Consider the following 16,042-nt stretch of genomic DNA (forward strand, 5'->3'; position numbering starts at 1 on the left):
AGATAGGAGACAGTCCAGGATGGTAAGTCCAAACACATCGCTCAGGTATGTCAGTCACTAAAGGAACAACACGACTGAACCTTCTGTCACTAGTTTGACTGAGAACAAACAGGTTCAAGAATTTCCTAGCAAAAAGGTGTCAAATAAGCTACCTGAAATTAAATAGAAATAAAAGGCTTCCAATCCTCCAGTCGGATCTTAAAGGGGAGGAGTCAGACACGACAGGTAGAAGTCTTTGAAATCAGCCAATATTCATTTCCAAGCTTATATTAAACGATCTAGAAAACCTGGCTGGAAAACAAACAAACCAAGCAAAAACCTTCCAGTGCTACAGTCTGGAAGAAAAGGGGCGGGTGTCACATACGACAGGTACATGCTTGAAACCAGGTGAGATTCAGTTCCATTCCATTATTAAGCAATCTGGTAAAGCCCCTTGGAAAACCTACTCTTTCTTATTCACTGGTTAAAATTCCCCTTAGGAACAATGGAAATTGGCCATAGAATTTTTATTTCCTTTTTCTTAAACAGAATTCCGCAACTGAAACGCATTTAGTACATGAAGCAAAACACATGGAGCAAAATTCTACCACTACTACACCAGGAACACCCATGGACGTGTCAAAACACGCCAGATAAATGTTCATAGAACAACGTACATTTTACCAACCAAACCTTCGTTACTAGCTCGGAAAAAGCAAGCGCATAATCTTCTTTTGACACAACTTTAAAGGTCTTATTAGAGACCATCAAAAATTGCCACGGCTGACTATTTTTCAAGTCATCCAGGCGGGGTATTGGGTAAAGTTTTCAACCAGCAATGATCGCGCCTCGGATTAACCTCATAAGCTACGATATTGCCTCTGCGAAAGGATAAAGGTCCCGCCCACAACGGCACATGCCCACATTCAGATAGGAGACAGTCCAGGATGGTAAGTCCAAACACATCGCTCAGGTATGTCAGTCACTAAAGGAACAACACGACTGAACCTTCTGTCACTAGTTTGACTGAGAACAAACAGGTTCAAGAATTTCCTAGCAAAAAGGTGTCAAATAAGCTACCTGAAATTAAATAGAAATAAAAGGCTTCCAATCCTCCAGTCGGATCTAAAAGGGGAGGAGTCAGACACGACAGGTAGAAGTCTTTGAAATCAGCCAATATTCATTTCCAAGCTCATATTAAACGATCTAGAAAACCTGGCTGGAAAACTCACTGAACACCTTTGGGATGAACTGGAACACTGACTGCACCCCACACCTCCTCACCCACCCAACATCAGTGCCTGAGGGAGAGCAGAAGTAAAATTAAACAGGTGTTAAAGTAAATGAACGTCTTCCAGATTATGCACAAATGCAATTACTGGAGCATATATACAAAAAGTTTTGGTTGCCTTCCTGATAGTAGAAGTGGACAAATTATGAAAGTAACACTCCAAGTCGTTTTTTAAAAGAACCAAACCAGGGTTGAAGTTTTACTACACTGCATTTGTGAACGTGATACTTGGCTAATAAAATGATTAAATTGCATACAGAGCATAAATTTGTGTTTCAAGTCACAGTAAATGAATTCCAAATAAATCAATCAATAAATAAATAAATAAATAAATAAAAAGGGAAAGAAACGAAAGAAAATGAAGAAAGGTCTTAGGGTGTTAGCTACAGAAAGTTCAGCTGTCATCAATATCCAATTTCAAATGTGACACCAGAAAGGATTTGACTGGATAAAAGCTGTGAATGAGCCTGAAAGGTAGTTCTTTACCTTTCCGCTTTAATAAAAAATTGTTAAGCAAAGAACAGACTTTCTTCCAGCACAATATTGTGAACCTGTTCCAGTTTGAAAAAAATGCACGGATTTTCTTCTTATTTTTTCCGACGTGCTTTTGCAAACACATTGTCCCAAGCAGGCAAACGTTATTCACCTCTCCGGGCTCAGAGTGGCGCACTTCCCCACTCTCGGGAAGGGGGATTAGCTCAAATGGTAGAGCGCTCGCTTAGCATGCGAGAGGTAGCGGGATCGATGCCCGCATCCTCCACACTCCGCCGTGTTTTCAACAGAAATTAAACTCATCAGGCTCTTTATTAGGAACACCTGTACACCTACTCATTCATGCAATTATCTAATCAGCCAAGCGTGGGGCAGCAGTGCAGTGCATAAAATCATGCAGATTTGGGCCAGCAGTATCAGGTAATGTTCACATCAACCATCTAAACAGGCAAAAAATACGACAGGTACATGCCTGAAACCAGGTGAGATTCAGTTCCATTCCATTATTAAGCGATCTGGTGAAGCCAGTTAAAATTCCCCTTAGGAACAATCTAAATTGGCCATACAATTTTTAGTTCCTTTTTTTTTTTAAACAGAATTCCACAACTGAAACACATTTAGTACATGAAGCAAAACACGTAGAGTAAAATTCTACCACGACTACACCAGGAACACGTGTCAAAACACGCCAGATAAAGGTTCATAGAACAACGTACATTTTACCAACCAAATCTTCATTAGTAGCTCGGAAAAATTAAACACACAATCTTCTTTTGACACAACTTTAAAGGTCTTATTAGAGACCATCAAAAATTGCCACGGCTGACTATTTTTCAAGTCATCCAGGCGGGGTATTGGGTAAAGTTTTCAACCAGCAATGATCGCGCCTCGGATTAACCTCATAAGCTACGATATTGCCTCTGCGAAAGGATAAAGGTCCCGCTCACAACGGCACATGCCCACATTCAGATAGGAGACAGTCCAGGATGGTAAGTCCAAACACATCGCTCAGGTATGTCAGTCACTAAAGGAACAACACGACTGAACCTTCTGTCACTAGTTTGACTGAGAACAAACAGGTTCAAGAATTTCCTAGCAAAAAGGTGTCAAATAAGCTACCTGAAATTAAATAGAAATAAAAGGCTTCCAATCCTCCAGTCGGATCTTAAAGGGGAGGAGTCAGACACGACAGGTAGAAGTCTTTGAAATCAGCCAATATTCATTTCCAAGCTTATATTAAACGATCTAGAAAACCTGGCTGGAAAACAAACAAACCAAGCAAAAACCTTCCAGTGCTACAGTCTGGAAGAAAAGGGGCGGGTGTCACATACGACAGGTACATGCTTGAAACCAGGTGAGATTCAGTTCCATTCCATTATTAAGCAATCTGGTAAAGCCCCTTGGAAAACCTACTCTTTCTTATTCACTGGTTAAAATTCCCCTTAGGAACAATGGAAATTGGCCATAGAATTTTTATTTCCTTTTTCTTAAACAGAATTCCGCAACTGAAACGCATTTAGTACATGAAGCAAAACACATGGAGCAAAATTCTACCACTACTACACCAGGAACACCCATGGACGTGTCAAAACACGCCAGATAAATGTTCATAGAACAACGTACATTTTACCAACCAAACCTTCGTTACTAGCTCGGAAAAAGCAAGCGCATAATCTTCGTTTGACACAACTTTAAAGGTCTTATTAGAGACCATCAAAAATTGCCACGGCTGACTATTTTTCAAGTCATCCAGGCGGGGTATTGGGTAAAGTTTTCAACCAGCAATGATCGCGCCTCGGATTAACCTCATAAGCTACGATATTGCCTCTGCGAAAGGATAAAGGTCCCGCCCACAACGGCACATGCCCACATTCAGATAGGAGACAGTCCAGGATGGTAAGTCCAAACACATCGCTCAGGTATGTCAGTCACTAAAGGAACAACACGACTGAACCTTCTGTCACTAGTTTGACTGAGAACAAACAGGTTCAAGAATTTCCTAGCAAAAAGGTGTCAAATAAGCTACCTGAAATTAAATAGAAATAAAAGGCTTCCAATCCTCCAGTCGGATCTAAAAGGGGAGGAGTCAGACACGACAGGTAGAAGTCTTTGAAATCAGCCAATATTCATTTCCAAGCTCATATTAAACGATCTAGAAAACCTGGCTGGAAAACTCACTGAACACCTTTGGGATGAACTGGAACACTGACTGCACCCCACACCTCCTCACCCACCCAACATCAGTGCCTGAGGGAGAGCAGAAGTAAAATTAAACAGGTGTTAAAGTAAATGAACGTCTTCCAGATTATGCACAAATGCAATTACTGGAGCATATATACAAAAAGTTTTGGTTGCCTTCCTGATAGTAGAAGTGGACAAATTATGAAAGTAACACAAATTCCAGTTTGAAAAAAATGCACGGATTTTCTTCTTATTTTTTCCGACGTGCTTTTGCAAACACATTGTCCCAAGCAGGCAAACGTTATTCACCTCTCCGGGCTCAGAGTGGCGCACTTCCCCACTCTCGGGAAGGGGGATTAGCTCAAATGGTAGAGCGCTCGCTTAGCATGCGAGAGGTAGCGGGATCGATCACGCCGTGTTTTCAACAGAAATTAAACTCATGAGGCTCTTTATTAGGAACACCTGTACACCTACTCATTCATGCAATTATCTAATCAGCCAAGCGTGGGGCAGCAGTGCAGTGCATAAAATCATGCAGATTTGGGCCAGCAGTATCAGGTAATGTTCACATCAACCATCTAAACAGGCAAAAAATACGACAGGTACATGCCTGAAACCAGGTGAGATTCAGTTCCATTCCATTATTAAGCGATCAGGTGAAGCCAGTTAAAATTCCCCTTAGGAACAATCTAAATTGGCCATACAATTTTTAGTTCCTTTTTTTTTTTAAAACAGAATTCCACAACTGAAACACATTTAGTACATGAAGCAAAACACGTAGAGTAAAATTCTACCACGACTACACCAGGAACACGTGTCAAAACACGCCAGATAAATGCTCATAGAACAACGTAAAATTTACCAACCATATCTTCATTACTAGCTCGGAAAAATTAAACACACAATCGTCTTTTGATACAACTTTAAAGGTCTCATTAGAGACCATCAAAAATTGCCACGGCTGACTATTTTTCAAGTCATCCAGGCGGGGTATTGGGTAAAGTTTTCAACCAGCAATGATCGCGCCTCGGATTAACCTCATAAGCTACGATATTGCCTCTGCGAAAGGATAAAGGTCCCGCCCACAACGGCACATGCCCACATTCAGATAGGAGACAGTCCAGGATGGTAAGTCCAAACACATCGCTCAGGTATGTCAGTCACTAAAGGAACAACACGACTGAACCTTCTGTCACTAGTTTGACTGAGAACAAACAGGTTCAAGAATTTCCTAGCAAAAAGGTGTCAAATAAGCTACCTGAAATTAAATAGAAATAAAAGGCTTCCAATCCTCCAGTCGGATCTTAAAGGGGAGGAGTCAGACACGACAGGTAGAAGTCTTTGAAATCAGCCAATATTCATTTCCAAGCTCATATTAAACGATCTAGAAAACCTGGCTGGAAAACAAACAAACCAAGCAAAAACCTTCCAGTGCTACAGTCTGGAAGAAAAGGGGCGGGTGTCACATACGACAGGTACATGCTTGAAACCAGGTGAGATTCAGTTCCATTCCATTATTAAGCAATCTGGTAAAGCCCCTTGGAAAACCTACTCTTTCTTATTCACTGGTTAAAATTCCCCTTAGGAACAATGGAAATTGGCCATAGAATTTTTATTTCCTTTTTCTTAAACAGAATTCCGCAACTAAAACGCATTTAGTACATGAAGCAAAACACATGGAGCAAAATTCTACCACTACTACACCAGGAACACCCATGGACGTGTCAAAACACGCCAGATAAATGTTCATAGAACAACGTACATTTTACCAACCAAACCTTCGTTACTAGCTCGGAAAAAGCAAGCGCATAATCTTCTTTTGACACAACTTTAAAGGTCTTATTAGAGACCATCAAAAATTGCCACGGCTGACTATTTTTCAAGTCATCCAGGCGTGGTATTGGGTAAAGTTTTCAACCAGCAATGATCGCGCCTCGGATTAACCTCATAAGCTACGATATTGCCTCTGCGAAAGGATAAAGATCCCGCCCACAACGGCACATGCCCACATTCAGATAGGAGACAGTCCAGGATGGTAAGTCCAAACACATCGCTCAGGTATGTCAGTCACTAAAGGAACAACACGACTGAACCTTCTGTCACTAGTTTGACTGAGAACAAACAGGTTCAAGAATTTCCTAGCAAAAAGGTGTCAAATAAGCTACCTGAAATTAAATAGAAATAAAAGGCTTCCAATCCTCCAGTCGGATCTTAAAGGGGAGGAGTCAGACACGACAGGTAGAAGTCTTTGAAATCAGCCAATATTCATTTCCAAGCTCATATTAAACGATCTAGAAAACCTGGCTGGAAAACAAACAAACAAACCAAGCAAAAACCTTCCAGTGCTACAGTCTGGAAGAAAAGGGGCGGGTGTCACATACGACAGGTACATGCTTGAAACCAGGTGAGATTCAGTTCCATTCCATTATTAAGCAATCTGGTAAAGCCCCTTGGAAAACCTACTCTTTCTTATTCACTGGTTAAAATTCCCCTTAGGAACAATGGAAATTGGCCATAGAATTTTTATTTCCTTTTTCTTAAACAGAATTCCGCAACTGAAACGCATTTAGTACATGAAGCAAAACACATGGAGCAAAATTCTACCACTACTACACCAGGAACACCCATGGACGTGTCAAAACACGCCAGATAAATGTTCATAGAACAACGTACATTTTACCAACCAAACCTTCGTTACTAGCTCGGAAAAAGCAAGCGCATAATCTTCTTTTGACACAACTTTAAAGGTCTTATTAGAGACCATCAAAAATTGCCACGGCTGACTATTTTTCAAGTCATCCAGGCGGGGTATTGGGTAAAGTTTTCAACCAGCAATGATCGCGCCTCGGATTAACCTCATAAGCTACGATATTGCCTCTGCGAAAGGATAAAGGTCCCGCCCACAACGGCACATGCCCACATTCAGATAGGAGACAGTCCAGGATGGTAAGTCCAAACACATCGCTCAGGTATGTCAGTCACTAAAGGAACAACACGACTGAACCTTCTGTCACTAGTTTGACTGAGAACAAACAGGTTCAAGAATTTCCTAGCAAAAAGGTGTCAAATAAGCTACCTGAAATTAAATAGAAATAAAAGGCTTCCAATCCTCCAGTCGGATCTAAAAGGGGAGGAGTCAGACACGACAGGTAGAAGTCTTTGAAATCAGCCAATATTCATTTCCAAGCTCATATTAAACGATCTAGAAAACCTGGCTGGAAAACTCACTGAACACCTTTGGGATGAACTGGAACACTGACTGCACCCCACACCTCCTCACCCACCCAACATCAGTGCCTGAGGGAGAGCAGAAGTAAAATTAAACAGGTGTTAAAGTAAATGAACGTCTTCCAGATTATGCACAAATGCAATTACTGGAGCATATATACAAAAAGTTTTGGTTGCCTTCCTGATAGTAGAAGTGGACAAATTATGAAAGTAACACTCCAAGTCGTTTTTTAAAAGAACCAAACCAGGGTTGAAGTTTTACTACACTGCATTTGTGAACGTGATACTTGGCTAATAAAATGATTAAATTGCATACAGAGCATAAATTTGTGTTTCAAGTCACAGTAAATGAATTCCAAATAAATCAATCAATCAATAAATAAATAAATAAATAAAAAGGGAAAGAAACGAAAGAAAATGAAGAAAGGTCTTAGGGTGTTAGCTACAGAAAGTTCAGCTGTCATCAATATCCAATTTCAAATGTGACACCAGAAAGGATTTGACTGGATAAAAGCTGTGAATGAGCCTGAAAGGTAGTTCTTTACCTTTCCGCTTTAATAAAAAATTGTTAAGCAAAGAACAGACTTTCTTCCAGCACAATATTGTGAACCTGTTCCAGTTTGAAAAAAATGCACGGATTTTCTTCTTATTTTTTCCGACGTGCTTTTGCAAACACATTGTCCCAAGCAGGCAAACGTTATTCACCTCTCCGGGCTCAGAGTGGCGCACTTCCCCACTCTCGGGAAGGGGGATTAGCTCAAATGGTAGAGCGCTCGCTTAGCATGCGAGAGGTAGCGGGATCGATGCCCGCATCCTCCACACTCCGCCGTGTTTTCAACAGAAATTAAACTCATCAGGCTCTTTATTAGGAACACCTGTACACCTACTCATTCATGCAATTATCTAATCAGCCAAGCGTGGGGCAGCAGTGCAGTGCATAAAATCATGCAGATTTGGGCCAGCAGTATCAGGTAATGTTCACATCAACCATCTAAACAGGCAAAAAATACGACAGGTACATGCCTGAAACCAGGTGAGATTCAGTTCCATTCCATTATTAAGCGATCTGGTGAAGCCAGTTAAAATTCCCCTTAGGAACAATCTAAATTGGCCATACAATTTTTAGTTCCTTTTTTTTTTTAAACAGAATTCCACAACTGAAACACATTTAGTACATGAAGCAAAACACGTAGAGTAAAATTCTACCACGACTACACCAGGAACACGTGTCAAAACACGCCAGATAAATGTTCATAGAACAACGTACAATGATCAATGATCGCGCCTCGGATTAACCTCATAAGCTACGATATTGCCTCTGCGAAAGGATAAAGGTCCCGCCCACAACGGCACATGCCCACATTCAGATAGGAGACAGTCCAGGATGGTAAGTCCAAACACATCGCTCAGGTATGTCAGTCACTAAAGGAACAACACGACTGAACCTTCTGTCACTAGTTTGACTGAGAACAAACAGGTTCAAGAATTTCCTAGCAAAAAGGTGTCAAATAAGCTACCTGAAATTAAATAGAAATAAAAGGCTTCCAATCCTCCAGTCGGATCTTAAAGGGGAGGAGTCAGACACGACAGGTAGAAGTCTTTGAAATCAGCCAATATTCATTTCCAAGCTTATATTAAACGATCTAGAAAACCTGGCTGGAAAACAAACAAACCAAGCAAAAACCTTCCAGTGCTACAGTCTGGAAGAAAAGGGGCGGGTGTCACATACGACAGGTACATGCTTGAAACCAGGTGAGATTCAGTTCCATTCCATTATTAAGCAATCTGGTAAAGCCCCTTGGAAAACCTACTCTTTCTTATTCACTGGTTAAAATTCCCCTTAGGAACAATGGAAATTGGCCATAGAATTTTTATTTCCTTTTTCTTAAACAGAATTCCGCAACTGAAACGCATTTAGTACATGAAGCAAAACACATGGAGCAAAATTCTACCACTACTACACCAGGAACACCCATGGACGTGTCAAAACACGCCAGATAAATGTTCATAGAACAACGTACATTTTACCAACCAAACCTTCGTTACTAGCTCGGAAAAAGCAAGCGCATAATCTTCTTTTGACACAACTTTAAAGGTCTTATTAGAGACCATCAAAAATTGCCACGGCTGACTATTTTTCAAGTCATCCAGGCGGGGTATTGGGTAAAGTTTTCAACCAGCAATGATCGCGCCTCGGATTAACCTCATAAGCTACGATATTGCCTCTGCGAAAGGATAAAGGTCCCGCCCACAACGGCACATGCCCACATTCAGATAGGAGACAGTCCAGGATGGTAAGTCCAAACACATCGCTCAGGTATGTCAGTCACTAAAGGAACAACACGACTGAACCTTCTGTCACTAGTTTGACTGAGAACAAACAGGTTCAAGAATTTCCTAGCAAAAAGGTGTCAAATAAGCTACCTGAAATTAAATAGAAATAAAAGGCTTCCAATCCTCCAGTCGGATCTTAAAGGGGAGGAGTCAGACACGACAGGTAGAAGTCTTTGAAATCAGCCAATATTCATTTCCAAGCTTATATTAAACGATCTAGAAAACCTGGCTGGAAAACAAACAAACCAAGCAAAAACCTTCCAGTGCTACAGTCTGGAAGAAAAGGGGCGGGTGTCACATACGACAGGTACATGCTTGAAACCAGGTGAGATTCAGTTCCATTCCATTATTAAGCAATCTGGTAAAGCCCCTTGGAAAACCTACTCTTTCTTATTCACTGGTTAAAATTCCCCTTAGGAACAATGGAAATTGGCCATAGAATTTTTATTTCCTTTTTCTTAAACAGAATTCCGCAACTGAAACGCATTTAGTACATGAAGCAAAACACATGGAGCAAAATTCTACCACTACTACACCAGGAACACCCATGGACGTGTCAAAACACGCCAGATAAATGTTCATAGAACAACGTACATTTTACCAACCAAACCTTCGTTACTAGCTCGGAAAAAGCAAGCGCATAATCTTCTTTTGACACAACTTTAAAGGTCTTATTAGAGACCATCAAAAATTGCCACGGCTGACTATTTTTCAAGTCATCCAGGCGGGGTATTGGGTAAAGTTTTCAACCAGCAATGATCGCGCCTCGGATTAACCTCATAAGCTACGATATTGCCTCTGCGAAAGGATAAAGGTCCCGCCCACAACGGCACATGCCCACATTCAGATAGGAGACAGTCCAGGATGGTAAGTCCAAACACATCGCTCAGGTATGTCAGTCACTAAAGGAACAACACGACTGAACCTTCTGTCACTAGTTTGACTGAGAACAAACAGGTTCAAGAATTTCCTAGCAAAAAGGTGTCAAATAAGCTACCTGAAATTAAATAGAAATAAAAGGCTTCCAATCCTCCAGTCGGATCTAAAAGGGGAGGAGTCAGACACGACAGGTAGAAGTCTTTGAAATCAGCCAATATTCATTTCCAAGCTCATATTAAACGATCTAGAAAACCTGGCTGGAAAACTCACTGAACACCTTTGGGATGAACTGGAACACTGACTGCACCCCACACCTCCTCACCCACCCAACATCAGTGCCTGAGGGAGAGCAGAAGTAAAATTAAACAGGTGTTAAAGTAAATGAACGTCTTCCAGATTATGCACAAATGCAATTACTGGAGCATATATACAAAAAGTTTTGGTTGCCTTCCTGATAGTAGAAGTGGACAAATTACGAAAGTAACACTCCAAGTCGTTTTTTAAAAGAACCAAACCAGGGTTGAAGTTTTACTACACTGCATTTGTGAACGTGATACTTGGCTAATAAAATGATTAAATTGCATACAGAGCATAAATTTGTGTTTCAAGTCACAGTAAATGAATTCCAAATAAATCAATCAATCAATAAATAAATAAATAAATAAAAAGGGAAAGAAACGAAAGAAAATGAAGAAAGGTCTTAGGGTGTTAGCTACAGAAAGTTCAGCTGTCATCAATATCCAATTTCAAATGTGACACCAGAAAGGATTTGACTGGATAAAAGCTGTGAATGAGCCTGAAAGGTAGTTCTTTATCTTTCCGCTTTAATAAAAAATTGTTAAGCAAAGAACAGACTTTCTTCCAGCACAATATTGTGAACCTGTTCCAGTTTGAAAAAAATGCACGGATTTTCTTCTTATTTTTTCCGACGTGCTTTTGCAAACACATTGTCCCAAGCAGGCAAACGTTATTCACCTCTCCGGGCTCAGAGTGGCGCACTTCCCCACTCTCGGGAAGGGGGATTAGCTCAAATGGTAGAGCGCTCGCTTAGCATGCGAGAGGTAGCGGGATCGATGCCCGCATCCTCCACACTCCGCCGTGTTTTCAACAGAAATTAAACTCATCAGGCTCTTTATTAGGAACACCTGTACACCTACTCATTCATGCAATTATCTAATCAGCCAAGCGTGGGGCAGCAGTGCAGTGCATAAAATCATGCAGATTTGGGCCAGCAGTATCAGGTAATGTTCACATCAACCATCTAAACAGGCCTGAAACCAGGTGAGATTCAGTTCCATTCCATTATTAAGCGATCTGGTGAAGCCAGTTAAAATTCCCCTTAGGAACAATCTAAATTGGCCATACAATTTTTAGTTCCTTTTTTTTTTAAACAGAATTCCACAACTGAAACACATTTAGTACATGAAGCAAAACACGTAGAGTAAAATTCTACCACGACTACACCAGGAACACGTGTCAAAACACGCCAGATAAATGTTCATAGAACAACGTACAATGATCAATGATCGCGCCTCGGATTAACCTCATAAGCTACGATATTGCCTCTGCGAAAGGATAAAGGTCCCGCCCACAACGGCACATGCCCACATTCAGATAGGAGACAGTCCAGGATGGTAAGTCCAAACACATCGCTCAGGTATGTCAGTCACTAAAGGAACAACACGACTGAACCTTCTGTCACTAGTTTGACTGAGAACAAACAGGTTCAAGAATTTCCTAGCAAAAAGGTGTCAAATAAGCTACCTGAAATTAAATAGAAATAAAAGGCTTCCAATCCTCCAGTCGGATCTTAAAGGGGAGGAGTCAGACACGACAGGTAGAAGTCTTTGAAATCAGCCAATATTCATTTCCAAGCTTATATTAAACGATCTAGAAAACCTGGCTGGAAAACAAACAAACCAAGCAAAAACCTTCCAGTGCTACAGTCTGGAAGAAAAGGGGCGGGTGTCACATACGACAGGTACATGCTTGAAACCAGGTGAGATTCAGTTCCATTCCATTATTAAGCAATCTGGTAAAGCCCCTTGGAAAACCTACTCTTTCTTATTCACTGGTTAAAATTCCCCTTAGGAACAATGGAAATTGGCCATAGAATTTTTATTTCCTTTTTCTTAAACAGAATTCCGCAACTGAAACGCATTTAGTACATGAAGCAAAACACATGGAGCAAAATTCTACCACTACTACACCAGGAACACCCATGGACGTGTCAAAACACGCCAGATAAATGTTCATAGAACAACGTACATTTTACCAACCAAACCTTCGTTACTAGCTCGGAAAAAGCAAGCGCATAATCTTCTTTTGACACAACTTTAAAGGTCTTATTAGAGACCATCAAAAATTGCCACGGCTGACTATTTTTCAAGTCATCCAGGCGGGGTATTGGGTAAAGTTTTCAACCAGCAATGATCGCGCCTCGGATTAACCTCATAAGCTACGATATTGCCTCTGCGAAAGGATAAAGGTCCCGCCCACAACGGCACATGCCCACATTCAGATAGGAGACAGTCCAGGATGGTAAGTCCAAACACATCGCTCAGGTATGTCAGTCACTAAAGGAACAACACGACTGAACCTTCTGTCACTAGTTTGACTGAGAACAAACAGGTTCAAGAATTTCCTAGCAAAAAGGTGTCAAATAAGCTACCTGAAATTAAATAGAAATAAAAGGCTTCCAATCCTCCAGTCGGATCTAAAAGGGGAGGAGTCAGACACGACAGGTAGAAGTCTTTGAAATCAGCCAATATTCATTTCCAAGCTCATATTAAACGATCTAGAAAACCTGGCTGGAAAACTCACTGAACACCTTTGGGATGAACTGGAACACTGACTGCACCCCACACCTCCTCACCCACCCAACATCAGTGCCTGAGGGAGAGCAGAAGTAAAATTAAACAGGTGTTAAAGTAAATGAACGTCTTCCAGATTATGCACAAATGCAATTACTGGAGCATATATACAAAAAGTTTTGGTTGCCTTCCTGATAGTAGAAGTGGACAAATTACGAAAGTAACACTCCAAGTCGTTTTTTAAAAGAACCAAACCAGGGTTGAAGTTTTACTACACTGCATTTGTGAACGTGATACTTGGCTAATAAAATGATTAAATTGCATACAGAGCATAAATTTGTGTTTCAAGTCACAGTAAATGAATTCCAAATAAATCAATCAATCAATAAATAAATAAATAAATAAAAAGGGAAAGAAACGAAAGAAAATGAAGAAAGGTCTTAGGGTGTTAGCTACAGAAAGTTCAGCTGTCATCAATATCCAATTTCAAATGTGACACCAGAAAGGATTTGACTGGATAAAAGCTGTGAATGAGCCTGAAAGGTAGTTCTTTACCTTTCCGCTTTAATAAAAAATTGTTAAGCAAAGAACAGACTTTCTTCCAGCACAATATTGTGAACCTGTTCCAGTTTGAAAAAAATGCACGGATTTTCTTCTTATTTTTTCCGACGTGCTTTTGCAAACACATTGTCCCAAGCAGGCAAACGTTATTCACCTCTCCGGGCTCAGAGTGGCGCACTTCCCCACTCTCGGGAAGGGGGATTAGCTCAAATGGTAGAGCGCTCGCTTAGCATGCGAGAGGTAGCGGGATCGATGCCCGCATCCTCCACACTCCGCCGTGTTTTCAACAGAAATTAAACTCATCAGGCTCTTTATTAGGAACACCTGTACACCTACTCATTCATGCAATTATCTAATCAGCCAAGCGTGGGGCAGCAGTGCAATGCATAAAATCATGCAGATTTGGGCCAGCAGTATCAGGTAATGTTCACATCAACCATCTAAACAGGCAAAAAATACGACAGGTACATGCCTGAAACCAGGTGAGATTCAGTTCCATTCCATTATTAAGCGATCTGGTGAAGCCAGTTAAAATTCCCCTTAGGAACAATCTAAATTGGCCATACAATTTTTAGTTCCTTTTTTTTTTTAAACAGAATTCCACAACTGAAACACATTTAGTACATGAAGCAAAACACGTAGAGTAAAATTCTACCACGACTACACCAGGAACACGTGTCAAAACACGCCAGATAAATGTTCATAGAACAACGTACAATGATCAATGATCGCGCCTCGGATTAACCTCATAAGCTACGATATTGCCTCTGCGAAAGGATAAAGGTCCCGCCCACAACGGCACATGCCCACATTCAGATAGGAGACAGTCCAGGATGGTAAGTCCAAACACATCGCTCAGGTATGTCAGTCACTAAAGGAACAACACGACTGAACCTTCTGTCACTAGTTTGACTGAGAACAAACAGGTTCAAGAATTTCCTAGCAAAAAGGTGTCAAATAAGCTACCTGAAATTAAATAGAAATAAAAGGCTTCCAATCCTCCAGTCGGATCTTAAAGGGGAGGAGTCAGACACGACAGGTAGAAGTCTTTGAAATCAGCCAATATTCATTTCCAAGCTTATATTAAACGATCTAGAAAACCTGGCTGGAAAACAAACAAACCAAGCAAAAACCTTCCAGTGCTACAGTCTGGAAGAAAAGGGGCGGGTGTCACATACGACAGGTACATGCTTGAAACCAGGTGAGATTCAGTTCCATTCCATTATTAAGCAATCTGGTAAAGCCCCTTGGAAAACCTACTCTTTCTTATTCACTGGTTAAAATTCCCCTTAGGAACAATGGAAATTGGCCATAGAATTTTTATTTCCTTTTTCTTAAACAGAATTCCGCAACTGAAACGCATTTAGTACATGAAGCAAAACACATGGAGCAAAATTCTACCACTACTACACCAGGAACACCCATGGACGTGTCAAAACACGCCAGATAAATGTTCATAGAACAACGTACATTTTACCAACCAAACCTTCGTTACTAGCTCGGAAAAAGCAAGCGCATAATCTTCTTTTGACACAACTTTAAAGGTCTGATTAGAGACCATCAAAAATTGCCACGGCTGACTATTTTTCAAGTCATCCAGGCGGGGTATTGGGTAAAGTTTTCAACCAGCAATGATCGCGCCTCGGATTAACCTCATAAGCTACGATATTGCCTCTGCGAAAGGATAAAGGTCCCGCCCACAACGGCACATGCCCACATTCAGATAGGAGACAGTCCAGGATGGTAAGTCCAAACACATCGCTCAGGTATGTCAGTCACTAAAGGAACAACACGACTGAACCTTCTGTCACTAGTTTGACTGAGAACAAACAGGTTCAAGAATTTCCTAGCAAAAAGGTGTCAAATAAGCTACCTGAAATTAAATAGAAATAAAAGGCTTCCAATCCTCCAGTCGGATCTAAAAGGGGAGGAGTCAGACACGACAGGTAGAAGTCTTTGAAATCAGCCAATATTCATTTCCAAGCTCATATTAAACGATCTAGAAAACCTGGCTGGAAAACTCACTGAACACCTTTGGGATGAACTGGAACACTGACTGCACCCCACACCTCCTCACCCACCCAACATCAGTGCCTGAGGGAGAGCAGAAGTAAAATTAAACAGGTGTTAAAGTAAATGAACGTCTTCCAGATTATGCACAAATGCAATTACTGGAGCATATATACAAAAAGTTTTGGTTGCCTTCCTGATAGTAGAAGTGGACAAATTATGAAAGTAACACTCCAAGTCGTTTTTTAAAAGAACCAAACCAGGGTTGAAGTTT

The 16,042-nt window shown here is 40.9% G+C and overlaps 14 non-coding genes across 14 annotated transcripts; 4 read left to right on the top strand and 10 right to left on the bottom strand.

Moving 5' to 3' along the window:
- Positions 1-731: 731 nt before the first annotated feature.
- Positions 732-872, bottom strand: LOC128318988 (U4 spliceosomal RNA). Its single transcript, XR_008302417.1, has one exon. It is a non-coding gene; the product is annotated as a U4 spliceosomal RNA (small nuclear RNA).
- A 1,085-nt stretch (positions 873-1,957) lies between these two features.
- On the top strand, positions 1,958-2,030 carry trnaa-agc (transfer RNA alanine (anticodon AGC)). The gene has a single exon. It is a non-coding gene; the product is annotated as a tRNA-Ala (tRNA).
- A 523-nt stretch (positions 2,031-2,553) lies between these two features.
- Positions 2,554-2,694, bottom strand: LOC128318989 (U4 spliceosomal RNA). The gene has a single exon (XR_008302418.1). It is a non-coding gene; the product is annotated as a U4 spliceosomal RNA (small nuclear RNA).
- Positions 2,695-3,460: 766 nt separating this feature from the next.
- Positions 3,461-3,601, bottom strand: LOC128318990 (U4 spliceosomal RNA). The gene has a single exon (XR_008302419.1). It is a non-coding gene; the product is annotated as a U4 spliceosomal RNA (small nuclear RNA).
- A 1,272-nt stretch (positions 3,602-4,873) lies between these two features.
- On the bottom strand, positions 4,874-5,014 carry LOC128319007 (U4 spliceosomal RNA). Its single transcript, XR_008302436.1, has one exon. It is a non-coding gene; the product is annotated as a U4 spliceosomal RNA (small nuclear RNA).
- Positions 5,015-5,780: 766 nt separating this feature from the next.
- LOC128319012 (U4 spliceosomal RNA) lies at positions 5,781-5,921 on the bottom strand. Its single transcript, XR_008302441.1, has one exon. It is a non-coding gene; the product is annotated as a U4 spliceosomal RNA (small nuclear RNA).
- A 770-nt stretch (positions 5,922-6,691) lies between these two features.
- On the bottom strand, positions 6,692-6,832 carry LOC128318991 (U4 spliceosomal RNA). The gene has a single exon (XR_008302420.1). It is a non-coding gene; the product is annotated as a U4 spliceosomal RNA (small nuclear RNA).
- A 1,085-nt stretch (positions 6,833-7,917) lies between these two features.
- On the top strand, positions 7,918-7,990 carry trnaa-agc (transfer RNA alanine (anticodon AGC)). The gene has a single exon. It is a non-coding gene; the product is annotated as a tRNA-Ala (tRNA).
- Positions 7,991-9,267: 1,277 nt separating this feature from the next.
- On the bottom strand, positions 9,268-9,408 carry LOC128318992 (U4 spliceosomal RNA). The gene has a single exon (XR_008302421.1). It is a non-coding gene; the product is annotated as a U4 spliceosomal RNA (small nuclear RNA).
- Positions 9,409-10,174: 766 nt separating this feature from the next.
- Positions 10,175-10,315, bottom strand: LOC128318993 (U4 spliceosomal RNA). Its single transcript, XR_008302422.1, has one exon. It is a non-coding gene; the product is annotated as a U4 spliceosomal RNA (small nuclear RNA).
- Positions 10,316-11,400: 1,085 nt separating this feature from the next.
- trnaa-agc (transfer RNA alanine (anticodon AGC)) lies at positions 11,401-11,473 on the top strand. The gene has a single exon. It is a non-coding gene; the product is annotated as a tRNA-Ala (tRNA).
- A 1,254-nt stretch (positions 11,474-12,727) lies between these two features.
- Positions 12,728-12,868, bottom strand: LOC128318994 (U4 spliceosomal RNA). The gene has a single exon (XR_008302423.1). It is a non-coding gene; the product is annotated as a U4 spliceosomal RNA (small nuclear RNA).
- A 1,085-nt stretch (positions 12,869-13,953) lies between these two features.
- trnaa-agc (transfer RNA alanine (anticodon AGC)) lies at positions 13,954-14,026 on the top strand. Its single transcript has one exon. It is a non-coding gene; the product is annotated as a tRNA-Ala (tRNA).
- A 1,277-nt stretch (positions 14,027-15,303) lies between these two features.
- Positions 15,304-15,444, bottom strand: LOC128319015 (U4 spliceosomal RNA). Its single transcript, XR_008302444.1, has one exon. It is a non-coding gene; the product is annotated as a U4 spliceosomal RNA (small nuclear RNA).
- Positions 15,445-16,042: the final 598 nt, after the last annotated feature.

This window comes from Pangasianodon hypophthalmus, chromosome 9 (genome assembly GCF_027358585.1).
Source record: "Pangasianodon hypophthalmus isolate fPanHyp1 chromosome 9, fPanHyp1.pri, whole genome shotgun sequence".
NCBI lineage: Eukaryota > Metazoa > Chordata > Actinopteri > Siluriformes > Pangasiidae > Pangasianodon > Pangasianodon hypophthalmus.